This window comes from Mandrillus leucophaeus, unplaced genomic scaffold (assembly GCF_000951045.1).
Source record: "Mandrillus leucophaeus isolate KB7577 unplaced genomic scaffold, Mleu.le_1.0 Scaffold212, whole genome shotgun sequence".
NCBI classification, from domain to species: domain Eukaryota; kingdom Metazoa; phylum Chordata; class Mammalia; order Primates; family Cercopithecidae; genus Mandrillus; species Mandrillus leucophaeus.
The window spans coordinates 931,403-937,556 of NW_012102166.1; the positions used below are offsets into that span (position 1 = coordinate 931,403).

Sequence of the window (6,154 nt, forward strand, 5' to 3'; positions counted from 1 at the left end):
AAAAAAAAGGCCAGATGCAGTGGCTCATGCCTGTAATCCCAGCACTTTGGGAGGCTAAGGTGGGTGGATTGCTTGAGTCCGGGAGTTCAAGACCAGTGTGGGCGATGTGGCAAAACCTCCTCTCTACAAAAATATACAAAAATTAGCCAGGCGTGGTGACACGCACCTGTAATCCCAGCTAGTCGAGAGGCTGAGGTAGGAGGATCACTTGAGCCTAGGAGGTCGAGGCTGCAGTGAGCCAAGACTGCACCACTGTACTCCAGCCTGGGTGACAGAGCAAGACCCTGTCTCAAAAAAAAAGAAAGAAAAACAAAAACATGGTACTGTATGGCACAGCAATGTAAAGAATTTACATAATCATAGTAAGGTAAAGGTCAAAGGGAGATTTAAACAAAATGGACAGAATTGTAGCGGAAGGACAGGGGACGTGCATGCACGGGCAAGGATGGGAAGGCGAAAGACAACTGAAGTCTCATCGCTGATGGTGAAAATAAAATAGATAAAGCCTAAAACTGAGAACAATCACAAAGAACATAAACATATTACTTGGCAATACAGAGTTAAATACTCAAGAACCAGCTAGAGTTGAAAAGTAATTGTTCTTGGGGAATAAGACATTGGGGCAGGACAGCAGGAAACCAGTGTTTCTTGTTCAAGTCTTGTTGGCTATATACTGTGCGCATGTATAACTGCGCACAATAATAAAAGCCTACATTTTCTCCTTTTTTTTTTTGAGCCACCAGGCTGGAGTACAGTGGTGCGATCCTGGCTCACTTCAACCTCTGCCTCCAGAATTCAAGCGATTCCCATGCCTCAGCCTCCGAAGTAGCTGGGATTAAAGGCATGCACCACCATACGTGGCTAATTTTTGTATTTCTCGTAGAGCTGGGGCTTCGCCATGTTGGCCAGGCTGGTCTCGAACTCCTGGCCTCAAGTGATCCACCTGCCTTGGCCTCCCAAAACGCTGGGATTACAGGTGTAAGCCACCTCGCCTGGCCAAAACCAAAGTTTCCAGAGTGTCCAAACATGGGGATAGACTGAATGAGATTTAAAACTTTTTTTCTGAAGCAGTGTGATACTTCATCTCCTCTAAATAAATTTAAGCAGAAATGTACCAACACAAAAAGGTGAAGATCATTAACTGAAAAAAGGAGGTTACAAAAGAATAGTAGAGAATGATCTTACGTTAGTTTGAAGAAAACTAACTTCGAGATCAGCGTAATACTGTGCGTGTGTGTGTGTGTGTGTGTGTACACATAAAAAAGACCTGAAAGAATAAATATTAAAATGTTAATAGTGGACCAGATGAGGTGCCTCACGCCTGTAATCCTAGCACTTTGGGAGGCTGAGGTGGGTGGAACTCACTCACTTGAGGTCAGGAGTTCAAGACCAGCCTGGCCAACATGGTAAAACTCCATTTCTACTAAAAATACAAAAATTAGTCAGGCCTGGTGGCACACACCTGTAGTCCCAGCTACTCGGGCGGCTGAGGCACGAGAATCGCTGGAACCCGGGAGGCGGAGGTTGCGGTGAGCCGAGATCATACCACTGCACTCCAGCCTGGGTGACAGAGACTCCATCTCCAAAAAAATAAGATGCTAATAGTGGTAATATAATGTTTTGTATTTTCTTATTCTTGCTTATCTGTATTTTTAATTTTCTGAAATCTACATATATTGCTTTGTTAATAATAAAAAAGAATTTTTAAACATTAAGAAATTTTAAGAACCCAAATACAAAAAGTGGAGCAGGCCGGGCGCAGCGGCTCATGCCTGTAATCCCAGCACTCTGGGAAGCCAAGGTGGGCGGATCACAAAGTCAGGAGATCGAGACTATCCTGGCTAACATGGTGAAACCCCGTCCCTACCAAAAATACAAAAAATTAGCCGGGCATGGTGGCAGGCACCTGTAATCCCAGATACTCAGGAGGCTGAGGCAGGAGAATGGCAGGAACCCGGGAGGTGGAGCTTGCAATGAGCCGAGAGCACACCACTGCACTCCAGCCTGGACGACAGAGCCAGACTCCGTCTCAAAAAAAAAAAAAAAAAAAAAAAGTGGAGCCGGTGGGGGAAGGAGGAGGTGGCACAGAGCACAGCCTCGTATTCCCTGAGGCCCCGCGGTGTGACCACTACACTACCAGATACTAGCTCCTTCCCAACTTGTTCATATTATAGCATACTGAGAAAATAACGATATTTGTAAGACTCAAGGTCTGAAGAGAGTAGCACAGCTATCATTCATTCGGTTGGGAATGACACACAGACTGGGAAACTCTGAATCAATATTTGGGCACTCGTTAAACGCCAGGCACTGAGTAGAGCATTTTACATGCTACAATGTCATTTATTCCTCATAACAGTAACAGTACTATTAACCTCCCCATCTTATAGTTGTACAGAGAGGTCAGGTAACTTGCCTGAGGTCACACAGCTGGTGTTTGCATCTAAGGCTCCAGGGTTCATGTTCTTCACCACAACTCCCTTCTCCTTCCTTTGACCAGATAACCCCTGGAGTTCCTTACCGTCTGGAGACCACAAGCTTAAAACCTCTTAGCGCCATTACCTTCCTCCATCTGTAAAACTTGCTTTCGGCACCTTTTGTCCAGGTGAACTCCTATCAACTCTAGAAGTGAGACGCACTTCCTCTAAATCTCAAGGTAGTGCTCAAGTCCTCCTTCCACCAAAACTTCCACAAATCAAGCACTCCCTGCACCTCCAACTTCCTACACAATTCCTGCTGTGTATCGCTAATAAAAATTCTATACAACCAAGGCTATAAAAATAGTGACATTTTTGCTATCTTTTTTTTTTTTCTTTTTGAGACAGGGTCTCCATGTACCACCCAGGCTAGAGTGCAGGAGCGTGATCACAGCTCACTGCAGACTTCATCTCCCAGGTTCAAGTGGTTCTCCCACCTCAGCCTCCTGAGTGGCTGGGACACGCTCAGCTAGTTTTTAATTTTTTTTGTAGAAACAAAGCCTCACTATTTACCCAGACTGGTCTCGAACTCCTGGTGTCAAGCAATCCTCCTGCTCTGGCCTGCCAGACTGCTGAGTTTACAGGCACGAGCCACTGTGCCAGCCCATTTTTGTTATTTTTAATAGATTCTATTGATTCAATAGTTAATGAATATGATAAAAGGGATTTTCGAACAAAACAAAAACAAATAATTTTGGCTACGGAAAAAAATTACCACAGCTTTGTGAACAGCTTCACCAAATAATTATGTAATTTCCTAATACTCAGAAACTGACTGTCTTAAGAAAAGAAATGTTCAGGTTCGTTACCCAGGAGTCTGAGGTGGGAAGATGACTTGAGCCTGCGAGTTCAAGGCTGCAGTGAGCTGTGGTCATACCGCTGCACTCCAGCCTGGGTGACAGAGACAGAAACTGGTTTTTGTTTTTTTAAGTATGTTTACATAGTCTCCCTAAACCTCAGCTTCCTCATTAAGCTTGGGTTTTCTTGACGGTAAAATGGACTTAGATGTGAAACTGGGTTTAGTGAGGATTAAGCAGGATAATAACGTAAACAAATTCTATAAACTAAGGAGTACCCTATGTTACCTATTGCCATCAGTTTTGAACTTTAAATGTATCTTCAAAATCTTGGCCAAAAGACTTTACAGAAGCCCATTTACTCATACATTCATTCAGCACTGTCTGATAAGTTGCCATTATATATACGCGCACACACACACAATATTAATATTACATTATATAAATATTATATTATCTATAATACATATGTGTGCGTATATATAATGGCAACTTATCAGATTATATGTTATATTAATATAACATACAATATGTAATATATAATATTACATACTATATGTAATACATATTATGTATTATATATTTTTAAATATATATATACCTGATCCTGTGCTTGGTTCTGTGGATACAAAGATGAATATGGCATACATAGTCCTTTCCCTTCAAAAACCTCACAGCCTAGAAGACAGATCTGCAAACCAACAGCAGCAGTGTAACAGGTGTGATAATTATGATACGAGAACTAAGAGTATCAACTATTTACAACAGCCAATGTTAGTCAGCACCAGGCAGAGTTCTAAGCCCTTCACACGGATCAACTCATATTTTCCACAACAACTCTAAAGGTAGGTACTACCTTTTTGCTGGTGAGGAACAGAGAGGTTAAGTATTTTGTTTAAGGCATATGGTGAGTACATGATGCAGCTTGAATGTGAGTCCTGGACTGATTCCAGATGCCACAATTAACCACTATACCAAGGGCCAACAGTCATTCCAGGGATGAGAAGTCCAGGACGGGGAGGGGCATTTGGGGAAATGGCCCAGAGAAAAACAACCCTTAAACTGCGCTTTAATGGATAACTAGGAGTTTGAAAGTATATGGCGAGGGAGAGGCAATCTCAGGTAGAGGGGACAGAGTGTGAGCATACATAAAGACTGCATGGCAGATGGTGAGAACTATAAACTGCCTGGTGTGGCTAGAAAGGAACAGGGCAGGTGATGTAGACAGAGCCAGAGGTCAGAATAAAAAAAGCCTGGCAGATCCAGGATGAAGAGCTCAGATATTACAGTAAGGGCACCATGGAGCCACTGGAGACTATTAAGGGTGGAGAGTGCTGATCACCCCAGATCTACGTAAGTTCTCTTATATATGGGACCTACAAATCTCTTAAAGTATGTGCCTTTGTGCCGGGCGCGGTGGCTCACGCTTGTAATTGCAGCACTTTGGGAGCCCAAGGCGGGTGGATCGCTTGAACCCAGGAGCTCAAGACCAGCCTGGGTAACATGATGAAACCCCGTTTCCACTAAAAACAAAAAAATTAGCCTGGCGTGGTGGGGGGCACCTGTAGTCCCAGCTACTCAGGAGGCTGAGGCAGGAGAATTCCTTGAACCCGGGAGGTGGAGGTTGCAGTGAGCTGAAATCACACCACTGCACTGCAGCCTGGGCAACAGAGTGAGACTCTATCTAAAAAAAAAAAAAAAAAAAAAAAAAAAAAGTGCCTCTGTACTGCCTGAATCCGTTCTCCAGTGTCTCTGAGATTGGTCAGTCACCTTCTGTTACACACCAAGAAACAATGCAATACTTTTTCTCATCAGTTACAATGTACTCTGATATTTTCTCTATTTTTTTTTTTTTGAGACTGAGTCTTGCTCCATCGCCAGGCTGGGCGCGATCTTGGCTCACTGCAACCTCTGCCTCCTGGGTTCAAGCAATTCTCCTGCCTCAGCCTCCCATGTAGCTGAGACTACAGGCGCATGCCACCATGCTCAGCTAATTTTTGTATTTTTAGTAGAGACAGGGTTTCACCTTGTTGGCCAGGGTGGTCTCGATCTCTTGACCTTGTGATCCACCTGCTTTGGCCTCCCAAAGTGCTGGGATTACAAGCATGAGCCACCACACCTGGCTTGATATTTTCTATTCCATTCCATTCTGTTTCATTTTTTTAATAAGCAGGTTAAGATTCACTAAATAGATTTCCAACCCACTAAAGGGGCAGTATGAAACACACTGCCTTTGGAATGTGGGGCCCAAAACTCACCTCAGTACTCTAGGTCTAGTCTAACAGTGCAAAGCAGAGTAAGTCTACCTTTGCCTCCCTAAAACCAGAGTAACACTCCCTGTTTCCATGAAGCCAACATCCATCTCCACACAGATGCTACCTGGTCTGCTGTACTCTTCCTCTTCCTCCCTAATTCAGGGCTCTTCCTATAGCACCTGCCCACTATGTGCTCTGCCACCTACATGACACTATTTTGGCAGCACCCAAGTGCAGGCACTATGACAGGCACCAGGTGGGAGACAAAAAGTTTAACAGTGTCAAACTAAAACAAGAAGCCTGGATGACACGATTGTGACAGATTTACCACTTATTCCCCATGATGAGATCTGGAACAAGACTCTTGGCCTCCTGAAGTCTCAATTCGGCATCTTGCCCAACCTTTCTTCCCCCTAGCTTGTTGTAAGGATCCAAAAGATCACGAACAAGATGATGCCTAGTAAACTTCAAAAAAACATTATTACAGCCAGGTGCGGTGGCTCACGTCTGTAATCCCAGCACTTTGGGAAGCCGAGGCAGGTGGATCACCTGAGGTCAGGAGTTCGAGACCAGCCTGGCCAACATGGTGAAACCCTGTCTCTACTAAAAATACAAAAAATTAGCC

The 6,154-nt window shown here is 44.0% G+C and overlaps 2 protein-coding genes across 3 annotated transcripts in view; one reads left to right on the plus strand and one right to left on the minus strand.

The window, feature by feature from the left end:
• Nucleotides 1–6,154, minus strand: part of ZZEF1 (zinc finger, ZZ-type with EF-hand domain 1) — a 188,471-nt gene that overhangs the window by 132,419 nt on the left and 49,898 nt on the right. The gene's annotated exons all lie outside the window — the stretch shown is intronic.
• Nucleotides 6,017–6,154, plus strand: part of LOC105539951 (neuferricin) — a 43,578-nt gene continuing 43,440 nt past the window's right edge. Inside the window, exon 1 of one of the 2 annotated variants that reach the window (XM_011980412.1) lies at nucleotides 6,017–6,083. The gene's annotated coding sequence lies outside the window, so the exon portion shown is untranslated. The remainder of the gene's footprint in view (nucleotides 6,084–6,154) is intronic. The other variant, XM_011980411.1, reaches the window with a different exon arrangement.